A 17,425-nucleotide genomic window follows, 5' to 3' on the forward strand; every position below is an offset into this window, starting at 1 on the left:
GGTAGGACCTAAAGAAGGCAAAAAGTCCCACTTTTCTGACGCTTCGTTTTTTGCCCGTTTTTCAGCTCCGCGGCTGTCGATTTTTCGCCTTTTTTTAAGTTGTTTAAATGACACCTTTCTGGTCCGGGAAGTGGACAAAACTCACCACACATTAATCAGGGGTCCTGGCAGGACCTAAAGAAGGCAAAAAATCCCACTTTTCTGACGCTTCGTTTTTTGCCCGTTTTTCAGGGCCACGGCTGTCGGTTTTTCGCCTTTTTTTAAAGTTGTTTAAATGATACCTTTCTGGTCCGGGAAGTGGACAAAACCCACCACACATTAATCAGGGGTCCCGGCAGGACCTAAAGAAGGAAAAAAATCCCACTTTTCTGACGCTTCATTTTTTGCCCGTTTTTCAGGTCCGCGGCTGTCGATTTTTTGCCTTTTTTTTAAGTTGTTTAAATGACACCTTCGTGGTCCGGGAAGTGGACAAAACCCACCACACATTAATCAGGGGTCCCGGCAGGACCTAAAGAAGGCAAAAAATCCCACTTTTCTGACGCTTCGTTTTTTGCCCGTTTTTCAGGTCCGCGGCTGTCGATTTTTCACCTTTTTTTAAAGTTGTTTAAATGACACCTTCCTGGTCCATGAAATAGACAAAACCCACCTCACATTAATCAGGGGTCCTGGCAGGACCTAAAGAAGGCAAAAAATCCCACTTTTCTGACGCTTCGTTTTTTGCCCGTTTTTCAGGTGCGCGGCTGTCGATTTTTTGCCTTTTTTTTAAGTTGTTTAAATGACACCTTCCTGGTCCGGGAAGTGGACAAAACCCACCACACATTAATCAGGGGTCCCAGCAGGACCTAAAGAAGGAAAAAAATCCCACTTTTCTGACGCTTTGTTTTTTGCCCGTTTTTCAGGTCCGCGGCTGTCGATTTTTCACCTTTTTTTTAAGTTGTTTAAATGACACCTTACTGGTCCGGGAAGTGGACAAAACCCACCACACATTAATCAGGGGTCCCGGCAGGACCTAAAGAAGGCAAAAAATCCCACTTTTCTGACGCTTCGTTTTTTGCCCGTTTTTCAGGTCCGCGGCTGTCGGTTTTTCGCCTTTTTTTAAAATTGTTTATATGATACCTTCCTGGTCCGGGAAGTGGACAAAACCCACCACACATTAATCAGGGGTCCCGGCAGGAGCTAAAGAAGGCAAAAAATCCCACTTTTCTGACGCTTCGTTTTTTGCCCGTTTTTCAGGTCCGCGGGTGTCGATTTTTTGCCTTTTTTTAAGTTGTTTAAATGACACCTTTGTGGTCCGGGAAGTGGACAAAACCCACCACACATTAATCAGGGGTCCTGGCAGGACCTAAAGAAGGCAAAAAATCCCACTTTTCTGACGCTTCGTTTTTTGCCCGTTTTTCAGGTGCGCGGCTGTCGATTTTTTGCCTTTTTTTTAAGTTGTTTAAATGACACCTTCCTGGTCCGGGAAGTGGACAAAACCCACCACACATTAATCAGGGGTCCCAGCAGGACCCAAAGAAGGCAAAAAATCCCACTTTTTTGACGCTTCGTTTTTTGCCCGTTTTTCAGGTCCGCGGCTCTCGATTTTTCGCCTTTTTTTAAAGTTGTTTAAATGACACCTTCCTGGTCCGGGAAGTGGACAAAACCCACCACACATTAATCAGGGGTCCCAGCAGGACCCAAAGAAGGCAAAAAATCCCACTTTTTTGACGCTTCGTTTTTTGCCCGTTTTTCAGGTCCGCGGCTGTCGATTTTTCGCCTTTTTTTAAAGTTGTTTAAATGACACCTTTCTGGTCCGGGAAGTGGACAAAACCCACCACACATTAATCAGGGGTCCCGGCAGGACCTAAAGAAGGAAAAAAATCCCACTTTTCTGACGCTTTGTTTTTTGCCCGTTTTTCAGGCCCGCGGCTGTCGATTTTTCACCTTTTTTTTAAGTTGTTTAAATGACACCTTTCTGGTCCGGGAAGTGGACAAAACCCACCACACATTAATCAGGGGTCCCGGCAGGACCTAAAGAAGGCAAAAAATCCCACTTTTCTGACGCTTCGTTTTTAGCCCGTTTTTCAGGTCCGCGGCTGTCGATTTTTCGCCTTTTTTTTAAGTTGTTTAAATGACACCTTTCTGGTCCGGGAAGTGGACAAAACCCACCACACATTAATCAGGGGTCCTGGCAGGACCTAAAGAAGGCAAAAAATCCCACTTTTCTGACGCTTCGTTTTTTGCCCGTTTTTCAGGTCCGCGGCTGTCGATTTTTCACCTCTTTTTTAAGTTGTTTAAATGACACCTTCCTGGTCCATGAAATGGACAAAACCCACCTCACATTAATCAGGGGTCCTGGTAGGACCTAAAGAAGGCAAAAAGTCCCACTTTTCTGACGCTTCATTTTTTGCCCGTTTTTCAGGTCCGCGGCTGTCGGTTTTTTGCCTTTTTTTAAAGTTGTTTAAATGACATCTTTCTGGTCCGGGAAGTGGACAAAACCCACCACGTATTAATCAGGGGTCCCGGCAGGACCTAAAGAAGGAAAAAAATCCCACTTTTCTGACGCTTCGTTTTTTGCCCGTTTTTCAGGTCCGCGGCTGTCGATTTTTTGGCTTTTTTTTAAGTTGTTTAAATGACACCTTCCTGGTCCGGGAAGTGGACAAAACCCACCACACATTAATCAGGGGTACCAGCAGGACCTAAAGAAGGCAAAAAATCCCACTTTTCTGACGCTTCGTTTTTTGCCCGTTTTTCAGGTCCGCGGCTGTCGATTTTTCGCCTTTTTTTAAAGTTGTTTAAATGACACCTTTCTGGTCCGGGAAGTGGACAATACCCACCACACATTAATCAGGGGTCCCGGCAGGACCTAAAGAAGGCAAAAAATCCCACTTTTCTGACGCTTCGTTTTTAGCCCGTTTTTCAGGTCCGCGGCTGTCGATTTTTTGCCTTTTTTTTAAGTTGTTTAAATGACACCTTTCTGGTCCGGGAAGTGGACAAAACCCACCACACATTAATCAGGGGTCCTGGCAGGACCTAAAGAAGGCAAAAAATCCCACTTTTCTGACGCTTCGTTTTTTGCCCGTTTTTCAGGTCCGCGGCTGTCGATTTTTCACCTCTTTTTTAAGTTGTTTAAATGACACCTTCCTGGTCCGGGAAGTGGACAAATCCCACCACACATTAATCAGGGGTCCCGGCAGGACCTAAAGAAGGCAAAAAATCCCACTTTTCTGACGCTTCGTTTTTATCCCGTTTTTCAGGTCCGCGGCTGTCGATTTTTCGCCTTTTTTTAAGTTGTTTAAATGACACCTTTCTGGTCCGGGAAGTGGACAAAACCCACCACACATTAATCAGGGGTCCCGGCAGGACCTAAAGAAGGCAAAAAATCCCACTTTTCTGACGCTTCGTTTTTTGCTCGTTTTTCAGGTCCGCGGCTGTCGATTTTTCACCTCTTTTTTAAGTTGTTTAAATGACACCTTCCTGGTCCATGAAATGGACAAAACCCACCTCACATTAATCAGGGGTCCTGGTAGGACCTAAAGAAGGCAAAAAGTCCCACTTTTCTGACGCTTCGTTTTTTGCCCGTTTTTCAGGTCCGCGGCTGTCGTTTTTTCGCCTTTTTTTAAAGTTGTTTAAATGATACCTTCCTGGTCCGGGAAGTGGACAAAACCCACCACACATTAATCAGGGGTCCCGGCAGGACCTACAGAAGGCAAAAAATCCCACTTTTCTGATGCTTTGTTTTTTGCCCGTTTTTCAGGTGCGCGGCTGTCGATTTTTTGCCTTTTTTTTAAGTTGTTTAAATGACACCTTCCTGGTCCGGGAAGTGGACAAAACCCACCACACATTAATCAGGGGTCCCAGCAGGACCTAAAGAAGGCAAAAAATCCCACTTTTTTGACGCTTCGTTTTTTGCCCGTTTTTCAGGTCCGCGGCTGTCGATTTTTCGCCTTTTTTTAAAGTTGTTTAAATGACACCTTTCTGGTCCGGGAAGTGGACAAAACCCACCACACATTAATCAGGGGTCCCGGCAGGACCTAAAGAAGGCAAAAAATCCCACTTTTCTGACGCTTCGTTTTTTGCCCGTTTTTCAGGTCCGCGGCTGTCGATTTTTCACCTTTTTTTAAAGTTGTTTAAATGACACCTTCCTGGTCCATGAAATAGACAAAACCCACCTCACATTAATCAGGGGTCCTGGCAGGACCTAAAGAAGGCAAAAAATCCCACTTTTCTGACGCTTCGTTTTTTGCCCGTTTTTCAGGTGCGCGGCTGTCGATTTTTTGCCTTTTTTTTAAGTTGTTTAAATGACACCTTCCTGGTCCGGGAAGTGGACAAAACCCACCACACATTAATCAGGGGTCCCAGCAGGACCTAAAGAAGGAAAAAAATCCCACTTTTCTGACGCTTCATTTTTTGCCCGTTTTTCAGGTCCGCGGCTGTCGATTTTTTGCCTTTTTTTAAGTTGTTTAAATGACACCTTCCTGGTCCGGGAAGTGGACAAATCCCACCACACATTAATCAGGGGTCCTGGCAGGACCTAAAGAAGGCAAAAAATCCCACTTTTCTGACGCTTCGTTTTTTGCCCGTTTTTCAGGTCCGCGGCTGTCGATTTTTCACCTTTTTTTAAAGTTGTTTAAATGACACCTTCCTGGTCCATGAAATAGACAAAACCCACCACACATTAATCAGGGGTCCTGGCAGGACCTAAAGAAGGCAAAAAATCCCACTTTTCTGACGCTTCGTTTTTTGCCCGTTTTTCAGGTCCGCGGGTGTCGATTTTTTGCCTTTTTTTTAAGTTGTTTAAATGACACCTTCCTGGTCCGGGAAGTGGACAAATCCCACCACACATTAATCAGGGGTCCTGGCAGGACCTAAAGAAGGCAAAAAGTCCCACTTTTCTGACGCTTCGTTTTTTGCCCGTTTTTCAGGTCCGCGGCTGTCGTTTTTTCGCCTTTTTTTAAAGTTGTTTAAATGATACCTTCCTGGTCCGGGAAGTGGACAAAACCCACCACACATTAATCAGGGGTCCCGGCAGGACCTACAGAAGGCAAAAAATCCCACTTTTCTGACGCTTCGTTTTTTGCCCGTTTTTCAGGTGCGCGGCTGTCGATTTTTTGCCTTTTTTTTAAGTTGTTTAAATGACACCTTCCTGGTCCGGGAAGTGGACAAAACCCACCACACATTAATCAGGGGTCCCGGCAGGACCTAAAGAAGGAAAAAAATCCCACTTTTCTGACGCTTTGTTTTTTGCCCGTTTTTCAGGTCCGCGGCTGTCGATTTTTCACCTTTTTTTTAAGTTGTTTAAATGACACCTTACTGGTCCGGGAAGTGGACAAAACCCACCACACATTAATCAGGGGTCCCGGCAGGACCTAAAGAAGGCAAAAAATCCCACTTTTCTGACGCTTCGTTTTTTGCCCGTTTTTCAGGTCCGCGGCTGTCGGTTTTTCGCCTTTTTTTAAAGTTGTTTAAATGATACCTTCCTGGTCCGGGAAGTGGACAAAACCCACCACACATTAATCAGGGGTCCCGGCAGGAGCTAAAGAAGGCAAAAAATCCCACTTTTCTGACGCTTCGTTTTTTGCCCGTTTTTCAGGTGCGCGGCTGTCGATTTTTTGCCTTTTTTTTAAGTTGTTTAAATGACACCTTCCTGGTCCGGGAAGTGGACAAAACCCACCACACATTAATCAGGGGTCCTGGCAGGACCTAAAGAAGGCAAAAAATCCCACTTTTCTGACGCTTCGTTTTTTGCCCGTTTTTCAGGTCCGCGGCTGTCGATTTTTCACCTTTTTTTAAAGTTGTTTAAATGACACCTTCCTGGTCCATGAAATAGACAAAACCCACCTCACATTAATCAGGGGTCCTGGCAGGACCTAAAGAAGGCAAAAAATCCCACTTTTCTGACGCTTCGTTTTTTGCCCGTTTTTCAGGTCCGCGGCTGTCGATTTTTCACCTCTTTTTTAAGTTGTTTAAATGACACCTTCCTGGTCCATGAAATGGACAAAACCCACCTCACATTAATCAGGGGTCCTGGTAGGACCTAAAGAAGGCAAAAAGTCCCACTTTTCTGACGCTTCGTTTTTTGCCCGTTTTTCAGGTCCGCGGCTGTCGGTTTTTCGCCTTTTTTTAAAGTTGTTTAAATGATACCTTCCTGGTCCGGGAAGTGGACAAAACCCACCACACATTAATCAGGGGTCCCGGCAGGACCTAAAGAAGGAAAAAAATCCCACTTTTCTGACGCTTCATTTTTTGCCCGTTTTTCAGGTCCGCGGCTGTCGATTTTTTGCCTTTTTTTAAGTTGTTTAAATGACACCTTCCTGGTCCGGGAAGTGGACAAATCCCACCACACATTAATCAGGGGTCCTGGCAGGACCTAAAGAAGGCAAAAAATCCCACTTTTCTGACGCTTCGTTTTTTGCCCGTTTTTCAGGTCCGCGGCTGTCGATTTTTCACCTTTTTTTTAAAGTTGTTTAAATGACACCTTCCTGGTCCATGAAATAGACAAAACCCACCACACATTAATCAGGGGTCCTGGCAGGACCTAAAGAAGGCAAAAAATCCCACTTTTCTGACGCTTCGTTTTTTGCCCGTTTTTCAGGTCCGCGGGTGTCGATTTTTTGCCTTTTTTTAAAGTTGTTTAAATGACACCTTCGTGGTCCGGGAAGTGGACAAAACCCACCACACATTAATCAGGGGTCCCGGCAGGATCTAAAGAAGGCAAAAAATCCCACTTTTCTGATGCTTTGTTTTTTGCCCGTTTTTCAGGTCCGCGGCTGTCGATTTTTTGCCTTTTTTTAAAGTTGTTTAAATGACACCTTCCTGGTCCGGGAAGTGGACAAAACCCACCACACATTAATCAGGGGTCCTGGCAGGACCTAAAGAAGGCAAAAAATCCCACTTTTCTGACGCTTCGTTTTTTGCCAGTTTTTCAGGTTCGCGGCTGTCGATTTTTTGCCTTTTTTTTAAGTTGTTTAAATGACATCTTCCTGGTCCGGGAAGTGGACAAAACCCACCACACATTAATCAGGGGTCCCGGCAGGACCTAAAGAAGGCAAAAAATCCCACTTTTCTGATGCTTCGTTTTTTGCCCGTTTTTCAGGTCCGCGGCTGTCAATTTTTCACCTTTTTTTAAAGTTGTTTAAATGACACCTTCCTGGTCCGGGAAGTGGACAAAACCCACCACACATTAATCAGGGGTCCCGGCAGGGCCTAAAGAAGGCAAAAAATCCCACTTTTCTGACGCTTCGTTTTTTGCCCGTTTTTCAGGTCCGCGGCTGTCAATTTTTTGCCTTTTTTTAAAGTTTTTTAAATGACACCTTCCTGGTCCGGGAAGTGGACAAAACCCACCACACATTAATCAGGGGTCCTGGTAGGACCTAAAGAAGCCAAAAAATCCCACTTTTCTGACGCTTCGTTTTTTGCCCGTTTTTCAGGTCCGCAGCTGTCGATTTTTCGCCTTTTTTAAAGTTGTTTAAATGACACCTTCCTGGTCCGGGAAGTGGACAAAACCCACCACACATTTATCAGGGGTCCTCGTAGGACCTAAAGAAGGCAAAAAATCCCACTTTTCTGACGCTTTGTTTTTTGCCCGTTTTTCAGGTCCGCGGCTGTCGATTTTTCGCCTTTTTTTAAGTTGTTTAAATGACACCTTCCTGGTCCATGAAATGGACAAAACCCACCTCACATTAATCAGGGGTCCTGGTAGGACCTAAAGAAGGCAAAAAGTCCCACTTTTCTGACGCTTTGTTTTTTGCCCGTTTTTCAGGTCCGCGGCTGTCGGTTTTTCGCCTTTTTTTAAAGTTGTTTAAATGACACCTTCCTGGTCCGGGAAGTGGACAAAACCCACCACACATTAATCAGGGGTCCCGGCAGGACCTAAAGAAGGCAAAAAATCCCACTTTTCTGATGCTTTGTTTTTTGCCCGTTTTTCAGGTCCGCGGCTGTCGATTTTTCGCCTTTTTTTAAGTTGTTTAAATGACACCTTCCTGGTCCGGGAAGTGGACAAAACCCACCACACATTAATCAGGGGTCCCGGCAGGACCTAAAGAAGGCAAAAAATCCCACTTTTCTGACGCTTCGTTTTTTGCCCGTTTTTCAGGTCCGCGGCTGTCGATTTTTCGCCTTTTTTTAAAGTTGTTTAAATGACACCTTTCTGGTCCGGGAAGTGGACAAAACCCACCACACATTAATCAGGGGTCCCGGCAGGACCTAAAGAAGGCAAAAAATCCCACTTTTCTGACGCTTCGTTTTTAGCCCGTTTTTCAGGTCCGCGGCTGTCGATTTTTCGCCTTTTTTTTAAGTTGTTTAAATGACACCTTTCTGGTCCGGGAAGTGGACAAAACCCACCACACATTAATCAGGGGTCCTGGCAGGACCTAAAGAAGGCAAAAAATCCCACTTTTCTGACGCTTCGTTTTTTGCCCGTTTTTCAGGTCCGCGGCTGTCGATTTTTCACCTCTTTTTTAAGTTGTTTAAATGACACCTTCCTGGTCCATGAAATGGACAAAACCCACCTCACATTAATCAGGGGTCCTGGTAGGACCTAAAAAAGGCAAAAAGTCCCACTTTTCTGACGCTTCATTTTTTGCCCGTTTTTCAGGTCCGCGGCTGTCGGTTTTTCGCCTTTTTTTAAAGTTGTTTAAATGATACCTTCCTGGTCCGGGAAGTGGACAAAACCCACCACACATTAATCAGGGGTCCCAGCAGGACCTAAAGAAGGCAAAAAATCCCACTTTTTTGACGCTTCGTTTTTTGCCCGTTTTTCAGGTCCGCGGCTGTCGATTTTTCACCTTTTTTTAAAGTTGTTTAAATGACACCTTCCTGGTCCATGAAATAGACAAAACCCACCTTACATTAATCAGGGGTCCTGGCAGGACCTAAAGAAGGCAAAAAATCCCACTTTTTTGACGCTTCGTTTTTTGCCCGTTTTTCAGGTCCGCGGCTGTCGATTTTTCGCCTTTTTTTAAAGTTGTTTAAATGACACCTTCCTGGTCCGGGAAGTGGACAAAACCCACCACACATTAATCAGGGGTCCCGGCAGGACCTAAAGAAGGCAAAAAATCTCACTTTTCTGACGCTTCGTTTTTTGCCCGTTTTTCAGGTGCGCGGCTGTCGATTTTTTGCCTTTTTTTAAGTTGTTTAAATGACACCTTCCTGGTCCGGGAAGTGGACAAAACCCACCACACATTAATCAGGGGTCCCAGCAGGACCTAAAGAAGGCAAAAAATCCCACTTTTTTGACGCTTCGTTTTTTGCCCGTTTTTCAGGTCCGCGGCTGTCGATTTTTCGCCTTTTTTTAAAGTTGTTTAAATGACACCTTTCTGGTCCGGGAAGTGGACAAAACCCACCACACATTAATCAGGGGTCCTGGCAGGACCTAAAGAAGGGAAAAAATCCCACTTTTCTGACGCTTCGTTTTTTGCCCGTTTTTCAGGTCCGCGGCTGTCGATTTTTCACCTCTTTTTTAAGTTGTTTAAATGACACCTTCCTGGTCCATGAAATGGACAAAACCCACCTCACATTAATCAGGGGTCCTGGTAGGACCTAAAGAAGGCAAAAAGTCCCACTTTTCTGACGCTTCATTTTTTGCCCGTTTTTCAGGTCCGCGGCTGTCGGTTTTTCGCCTTTTTTTAAAGTTGTTTAAATGATACCTTCCTGGTCCGGGAAGTGGACAAAACCCACCACACATTAATCAGGGGTCCCGGCAGGACCTAAAGAAGGCAAAAAATCCCACTTTTCTGATGCTTTGTTTTTTGCCCGTTTTTCAGGTCCGCGGCTGTCGATTTTTCGCCTTTTTTTTAAGTTGTTTAAATGACACCTTTCTGGTCCGGGAAGTGGACAAAACCCACCACACATTAATCAGGGGTCCCGGCAGGACCTAAAGAAGGCAAAAAATCCCACTTTTCTGATGCTTTGTTTTTTGCCCGTTTTTCAGGTCCGCGGCTGTCGATTTTTTGCCTTTTTTTTAAGTTGTTTAAATGACACCTTTGTGGTCCGGGAAGTGGACAAAACCCACCACACATTAATCAGGGGTACCAGCAGGACCTAAAGAAGGCAAAAAATCCCACTTTTCTGACGCTTCGTTTTTTGCCCGTTTTTCAGGTCCGCAGCTGTCGATTTTTCGCCTTTTTTTAAAGTTGTTTAAATGACACCTTTCTGGTCCGGGAAGTGGACAAAACCCACCACACATTAATCAGGGGTCCCGGCAGGACCTAAAGAAGGCAAAAAATTCCACTTTTCTGACGCTTCGTTTTTTGCCCGTTTTTCAGGTCCGCGGCTGTCGGTTTTTTGCCTTTTTTTAAAGTTGTTTAAATGATACCTTCCTGGTCCGGGAAGTGGACAAAACCCACCACACATTAATCAGGGGTCCCGGCAGGAGCTAAAGAAGGCAAAAAATCCCACTTTTCTGACGCTTCGTTTTTTGCCCGTTTTTCAGGTGCGCGGCTGTCGATTTTTTGCCTTTTTTTTAGGTTGTTTAAATGACACCTTCCTGGTCCAGGAAGTGGACAAAACCCACCACACATTAATCAGGGGTCCCAGCAGGACCTAAAGAAGGCAAAAAATCCCACTTTTTTGACGCTTCGTTTTTTGCCCGTTTTTCAGGTCCGCGGCTGTTGATTTTTCGCCTTTTTTTAAGTTGTTTAAATGACACCTTTCTGGTCCGGGAAGTGGACAAAACCCACCACACATTAATCAGGGGTCCCGGCAGGACCTAAAGAAGGCAAAAAATCCCACTTTTCTGACGCTTCGTTTTTTGCCCGTTTTTCAGGTCCGCGGCTGTCGATTTTTCACCTCTTTTTTAAGTTGTTTAAATGACACCTTCCTGGTCCATGAAATGGACAAAACCCACCTCACATTAATCAGGGGTCCTGGTAGGACCTAAAGAAGGCAAAAAGTCCCACTTTTCTGACGCTTCGTTTTTTGCCCGTTTTTCAGGTCCGCGGCTGTCGTTTTTTCGCCTTTTTTTAAAGTTGTTTAAATGATACCTTCCTGGTCCGGGAAGTGGACAAAACCCACCACACATTAATCAGGGGTCCCGGCAGGACCTACAGAAGGCAAAAAATCCCACTTTTCTGACGCTTCGTTTTTTGCCCGTTTTTCAGGTGCGCGGCTGTCGATTTTTTGCCTTTTTTTAAGTTGTTTAAATGACACCTTCCTGGTCCGGGAAGTGGACAAAACCCACCACACATTAATCAGGGGTCCCAGCAGGACCTAAAGAAGGCAAAAAATCCCACTTTTTTGACGCTTCGTTTTTTGCCCGTTTTTCAGGTCCGCGGCTGTCGATTTTTCGCCTTTTTTTAAAGTTGTTTAAATGACACCTTTCTGGTCCGGGAAGTGGACAAAACCCACCACACATTAATCAGGGGTCCTGGTAGGACCTAAAGAAGGCAAAAAGTCCCACTTTTCTGACGCTTCGTTTTTTGCCCGTTTTTCAGGTCCGCGGCTGTCGTTTTTTCGCCTTTTTTTAAAGTTGTTTAAATGACACCTTCCTGGTCCATGAAATGGACAAAACCCACCACACATTAATCAGGGGTCCCGGCAGGACCTAAAGAAGGCAAAAAATCCCACTTTTCTGACGCTTCGTTTTTAGCCCGTTTTTCAGGTCCGCAGCTGTCGATTTTTCGCCTTTTTTTAAGTTGTTTAAATGACACCTTTCTGGTCCGGGAAGTGGACAAAACCCACCACACATTAATCAGGGGTCCCGGCAGGACCTAAAGAAGGCAAAAAATCCCACTTTTCTGACGCTTCGTTTTTTGCCCGTTTTTCAGGTCCGCGGCTGTCGATTTTTCACCTCTTTTTTAAGTTGTTTAAATGACACCTTCCTGATCCATGAAATGGACAAAACCCACCTCACATTAATCAGGGGTCCTGGTAGGACCTAAAGAAGGCAAAAAGTCCCACTTTTCTGACGCTTCGTTTTTTGCCCGTTTTTCAGGTCCGCGGCTGTCGGTTTTTCGCCTTTTTTTAAAGTTGTTTAAATGATACCTTCCTGGTCCGGGAAGTGGACAAAACCCACCACACATTAATCAGGGGTCCCGGCAGGACCTAAAGAAGGAAAAAAATCCCACTTTTCTGACGCTTCATTTTTTGCCCGTTTTTCAGGTCCGCGGCTGTCGATTTTTTGCCTTTTTTTAAGTTGTTTAAATGACACCTTCGTGGTCCGGGAAGTGGACAAAACCCACCACACATTAATCAGGGGTCCTGGCAGGACCTAAAGAAGGCAAAAAATCCCACTTTTCTGACGCTTCGTTTTTTGCCCGTTTTTCAGGTCCGCGGCTGTCGATTTTTCACCTTTTTTTAAAGTTGTTTAAATGACACCTTCCTGGTCCATGAAATAGACAAAACCCACCACACATTAATCAGGGGTCCTGGCAGGACCTAAAGAAGGCAAAAAATCCCACTTTTCTGACGCTTCGTTTTTTGCCCGTTTTTCAGGTCCGCGGGTGTCGATTTTTTGCCTTTTTTTTAAGTTGTTTAAATGACACCTTCCTGGTCCGGGAAGTGGACAAATCCCACCACACATTAATCAGGGGTCCCGGCAGGACCTAAAGAAGGCAAAAAATCCCACTTTTCTGACGCTTCGTTTTTAGCCCGTTTTTCAGGTCCGCGGCTGTCGATTTTTCGCCTTTTTTTAAGTTGTTTAAATGACACCTTTCTGGTCCGGGAAGTGGACAAAACCCACCACACATTAATCAGGGGTCCCGGCAGGACCTAAAGAAGGCAAAAAATCCCACTTTTCTGACGCTTCGTTTTTTGCCCGTTTTTCAGGTCCGCGGCTGTCGATTTTTCACCTCTTTTTTAAGTTGTTTAAATGACACCTTCCTGGTCCATGAAATGGACAAAACCCACCTCACATTAATCAGGGGTCCTGGTAGGACCTAAAGAAGGCAAAAAGTCCCACTTTTCTGACGCTTCGTTTTTTGCCCGTTTTTCAGGTCCGCGGCTGTCGTTTTTTCGCCTTTTTTTTAAAGTTGTTTAAATGATACCTTCCTGGTCCGGGAAGTGGACAAAACCCACCACACATTAATCAGGGGTCCCGGCAGGACCTACAGAAGGCAAAAAATCCCACTTTTCTGACGCTTCATTTTTTGCCCGTTTTTCAGGTCCGCGGCTGTCGATTTTTTGCCTTTTTTTTAAGTTGTTTAAATGACACCTTCGTGGTCCGGGAAGTGGACAAAACCCACCACACATTAATCAGGGGTCCTGGCAGGACCTAAAGAAGGCAAAAAATCCCACTTTTCTGACGCTTCGTTTTTTGCCCGTTTTTCAGGTCCGCGGCTGTCGATTTTTCACCTTTTTTTAAAGTTGTTTAAATGACACCTTCCTGGTCCATGAAATAGACAAAACCCACCTCACATTAATCAGGGGTCCTGGCAGGACCTAAAGAAGGCAAAAAATCCCACTTTTCTGACGCTTCGTTTTTTGCCCGTTTTTCAGGTCCGCGGGTGTCGATTTTTTGCCTTTTTTTTAAGTTGTTTAAATGACACCTTTGTGGTCCGGGAAGTGGACAAAACCCACCACACATTAATCAGGGGTCCTGGCAGGACCTAAAGAAGGCAAAAAATCCCACTTTTCTGACGCTTCGTTTTTTGCCCGTTTTTCAGGTCCGCGGCTGTCGGTTTTTCGCCTTTTTTTAAAGTTGTTTAAATGATACCTTCCTGGTCCGGGAAGTGGACAAAACCCACCACACATTAATCAGGGGTCCCGGCAGGAGCTAAAGAAGGCAAAAAATCCCACTTTTCTGACGCTTCGTTTTTTTGCCCGTTTTTCAGGTCCGCGGCTGTTGATTTTTCACCTTTTTTTAAAGTTGTTTAAATGACACCTTCCTGGTCCATGAAATAGACAAAACCCACCTCACATTAATCAGGGGTCCTGGCAGGACCTAAAGAAGGCAAAAAATCCCACTTTTCTGACGCTTCATTTTTTGCCCGTTTTTCAGGTCCGCCGCGGGTGTCGATTTTTTGCCTTTTTTTTAAGTTGTTTAAATGACACCTTTGTGGTCCGGGAAGTGGACAAAACCCACCACACATTAATCAGGGGTCCTGGCAGGACCTAAAGAAGGCAAAAAATCCCACTTTTCTGACGCTTCGTTTTTTGCCCGTTTTTCAGGTGCGCGGCTGTCGATTTTTTGCCTTTTTTTTAAGTTGTTTAAATGACACCTTCCTGGTCCGGGAAGTGGACAAAACCCACCACACATTAATCAGGGGTCCCAGCAGGACCTAAAGAAGGCAAAAAATCCCACTTTTTTGACGCTTCGTTTTTTGCCCGTTTTTCAGGTCCGCGGCTGTCGATTTTCCGCCTTTTTTTAAAGTTGTTTAAATGACACCTTTCTGGTCCGGGAAGTGGACAAAACCCTACACACATTAATCAGGGGTCCCGGCAGGACCTAAAGAAGGAAAAAAATCCCACTTTTCTGACGCTTCGTTTTTTGCCCGTTTTTCAGGTCCGCGGCTGTCGGTTTTTTGCCTTTTTTTAAAGTTGTTTAAATGATACCTTCCTGGTCCGGGAAGTGGACAAAACCCACCACACATTAATCAGGGGTCCCGGCAGGAGCTAAAGAAGGCAAAAAATCCCACTTTTCTGATGCTTCGTTTTTTGCCCGTTTTTCAGGTGCGCGGCTGTCGATTTTTTGCCTTTTTTTAAGTTGTTTAAATGACACCTTCCTGGTCCGGGAAGTGGACAAAACCCACCACACATTAATCAGGGGTCCCAGCAGGACCTAAAGAAGGCAAAAAATCCCACTTTTTTGACGCTTCGTTTTTTGCCCGTTTTTCAGGTCCGCGGCTGTCAATTTTTCGCCTTTTTTTAAAGTTGTTTAAATGACACCTTTCTGGTCCGGGAAGTGGACAAAACCCACCACACATTAATCAGGGGTCCCGGCAGGACCTAAAGAAGGAAAAAAATCCCACTTTTCTGACGCTTTGTTTTTTGCCCGTTTTTCAGGTGCGCGGCTGTCGATTTTTTGCCTTTTTTTTAAGTTGTTTAAATGACACCTTCCTGGTCCGGGAAGTGGACAAAACCCACCACACATTAATCAGGGGTCCCAGCAGGACCTAAAGAAGGCAAAAAATCCCACTTTTTTGACGCTTCGTTTTTTGCCCGTTTTTCAGGTCCGCGGCTGTCGATTTTCCGCCTTTTTTTAAAGTTGTTTAAATGACACCTTTCTGGTCCGGGAAGTGGACAAAACCCTACACACATTAATCAGGGGTCCCGGCAGGACCTAAAGAAGGAAAAAAATCCCACTTTTCTGACGCTTCGTTTTTTGCCCGTTTTTCAGGTCCGCGGCTGTCGGTTTTTCGCCTTTTTTTAAAGTTGTTTAAATGACACCTTCCTGGTCCGGGAAGTGGACAAAACCCACCACACATTAATCAGGGGTCCCGGCAGGAGCTAAAGAAGGCAAAAAATCCCACTCTTCTGATGCTTCGTTTTTTGCCCGTTTTTCAGGTGCGCGGCTGTCGATTTTTTGCCTTTTTTTAAGTTGTTTAAATGACACCTTCCTGGTCCGGGAAGTTGACAAAACCCACCACACATTAATCAGGGGTCCCAGCAGGACCTAAAGAAGGCAAAAAATCCCACTTTTTTGACGCTTCGTTTTTTGCCCGTTTTTCAGGTCCGCGGCTGTCAATTTTTCGCCTTTTTTTAAAGTTGTTTAAATGACACCTTTCTGGTCCGGGAAGTGGACAAAACCCACCACACATTAATCAGGGGTCCCGGCAGGACCTAAAGAAGGAAAAAAATCCCACTTTTCTGACGCTTTGTTTTTTGCCCGTTTTTCAGGTCCGCGGCTGTCGATTTTTCACCTTTTTTTAAAGTTGTTTAAATGACACCTTCCTGGTCCATGAAATGGACAAAACCCACCTCACATTAATCAGGGGTCCTGGCAGGACCTAAAGAAGGCAAAAAATCCCACTTTTCTGACGCTTCGTTTTTTGCCCGTTTTTCAGGTCCGCGGCTGTCGATTTTTTGCCTTTTTTTAAGTTGTTTAAATGACACCTTCCTGGTCCGGGAAGTGGACAAATCCCACCACACATTAATCAGGGGTCCTGGCAGGACCTAAAGAAGGCAAAAAATCCCACTTTTCTGACGCTTCGTTTTTTGCCCGTTTTTTCAGGTCCGCGGCTGTCGATTTTTCGCCTTTTTTTAAAGTTGTTTAAATGACACCTTTCTGGTCCGGGAAGTGGACAAAACCCACCACACATTAATCAGGGGTCCCGGCAGGACCTAAAGAAGGAAAAAAATCCCACTTTTCTGACGCTTAATTTTTTGCCCGTTTTTCAGGTCCGCGGCTGTCGATTTTTTGCCTTTTTTTTAAGTTGTTTAAATGACACCTTCGTGGTCTGGGAAGTGGACAAAACCCACCACACATTAATCAGGGGTCCTGGCAGGACCTAAAGAAGGCAAAAAATCCCACTTTTCTGACGCTTCGTTTTTATCCCGTTTTTCAGGTCCGCGGCTGTCGATTTTTCACCTTTTTTTAAAGTTGTTTAAATGACACCTTCCTGGTCCATTAAATAGACAAAACCCACCTCACATTAATCAGGGGTCCTGGCAGGACCTAAAGAAGGCAAAAAATCCCACTTTTCTGACGCTTCGTTTTTTGCCCGTTTTTCAGGTCCGCGGGTGTCGATTTTTTGCCTTTTTTTTAAGTTGTTTAAATGACACCTTCCTGGTCCGGGAAGTGGACAAATCCCACCACACATTAATCAGGGGTCCCGGCAGGACCTAAAGAAGGCAAAAAATCCCACTTTTCTGACGCTTCGTTTTTTGCCCGTTTTTCAGGTCCGCGGCTGTCGATTTTTTGCCTTTTTTTAAGTTGTTTAAATGACACCTTCCTGGTCCGGGAAGTGGACAAAACCCACCACACATTAATCAGGGGTCCCCGCAGGACCTATAGAAGGCAAAAAATCCCACTTTTCTGACGCTTTGTTTTTTGCCCGTTTTTCAGGTCCGCGGCTGTCGATTTTTCGCCTTTTTTTTAAGTTGTTTAAATGACACCTTCCTGGTCCGGGAAGTGGACAAAACCCACCACACATTAATCAGGGGTCCCGGCAGGACTTAAAGAAGGCAAAAAATCCCACTTTTCTGACGCTTCGTTTTTTGCCCGTTTTTCAGGTCCGCGGCTGTCGATTTTTCGCCTTTTTTTAAAGTTGTTTAAATGACACGTTCCTGGTCCGGGAAGTGGACAAAACCCACCACACATTAATCAGGGGTCCCGGCAGGACCTAAAGAAGGCAAAAAATCCCACTTTTCTGATGCTTTGTTTTTTGCCCGTTTTTCAGGTCCGCGGCTGTCGATTTTTTGCCTTTTTTTAAAGTTGTTTAAATGACACCTTCCTGGTCCGGGAAGTGGACAAAACCCACCACACATTAATCAGGGGTCCTGGCAGGACCTAAAGAAGGCAAAAAATCCCACTTTTCTGACGCTTCGTTTTTTGCCAGTTTTTCAGGTC

The sequence above is a fragment of the Doryrhamphus excisus genome, linkage group LG5, assembly GCF_037039965.1.
Source record: "Doryrhamphus excisus strain RoL-2023G ecotype Guam linkage group LG5, RoL_Dexc_Guam_v1.1, whole genome shotgun sequence".
NCBI lineage: Eukaryota > Metazoa > Chordata > Actinopteri > Syngnathiformes > Syngnathidae > Doryrhamphus > Doryrhamphus excisus.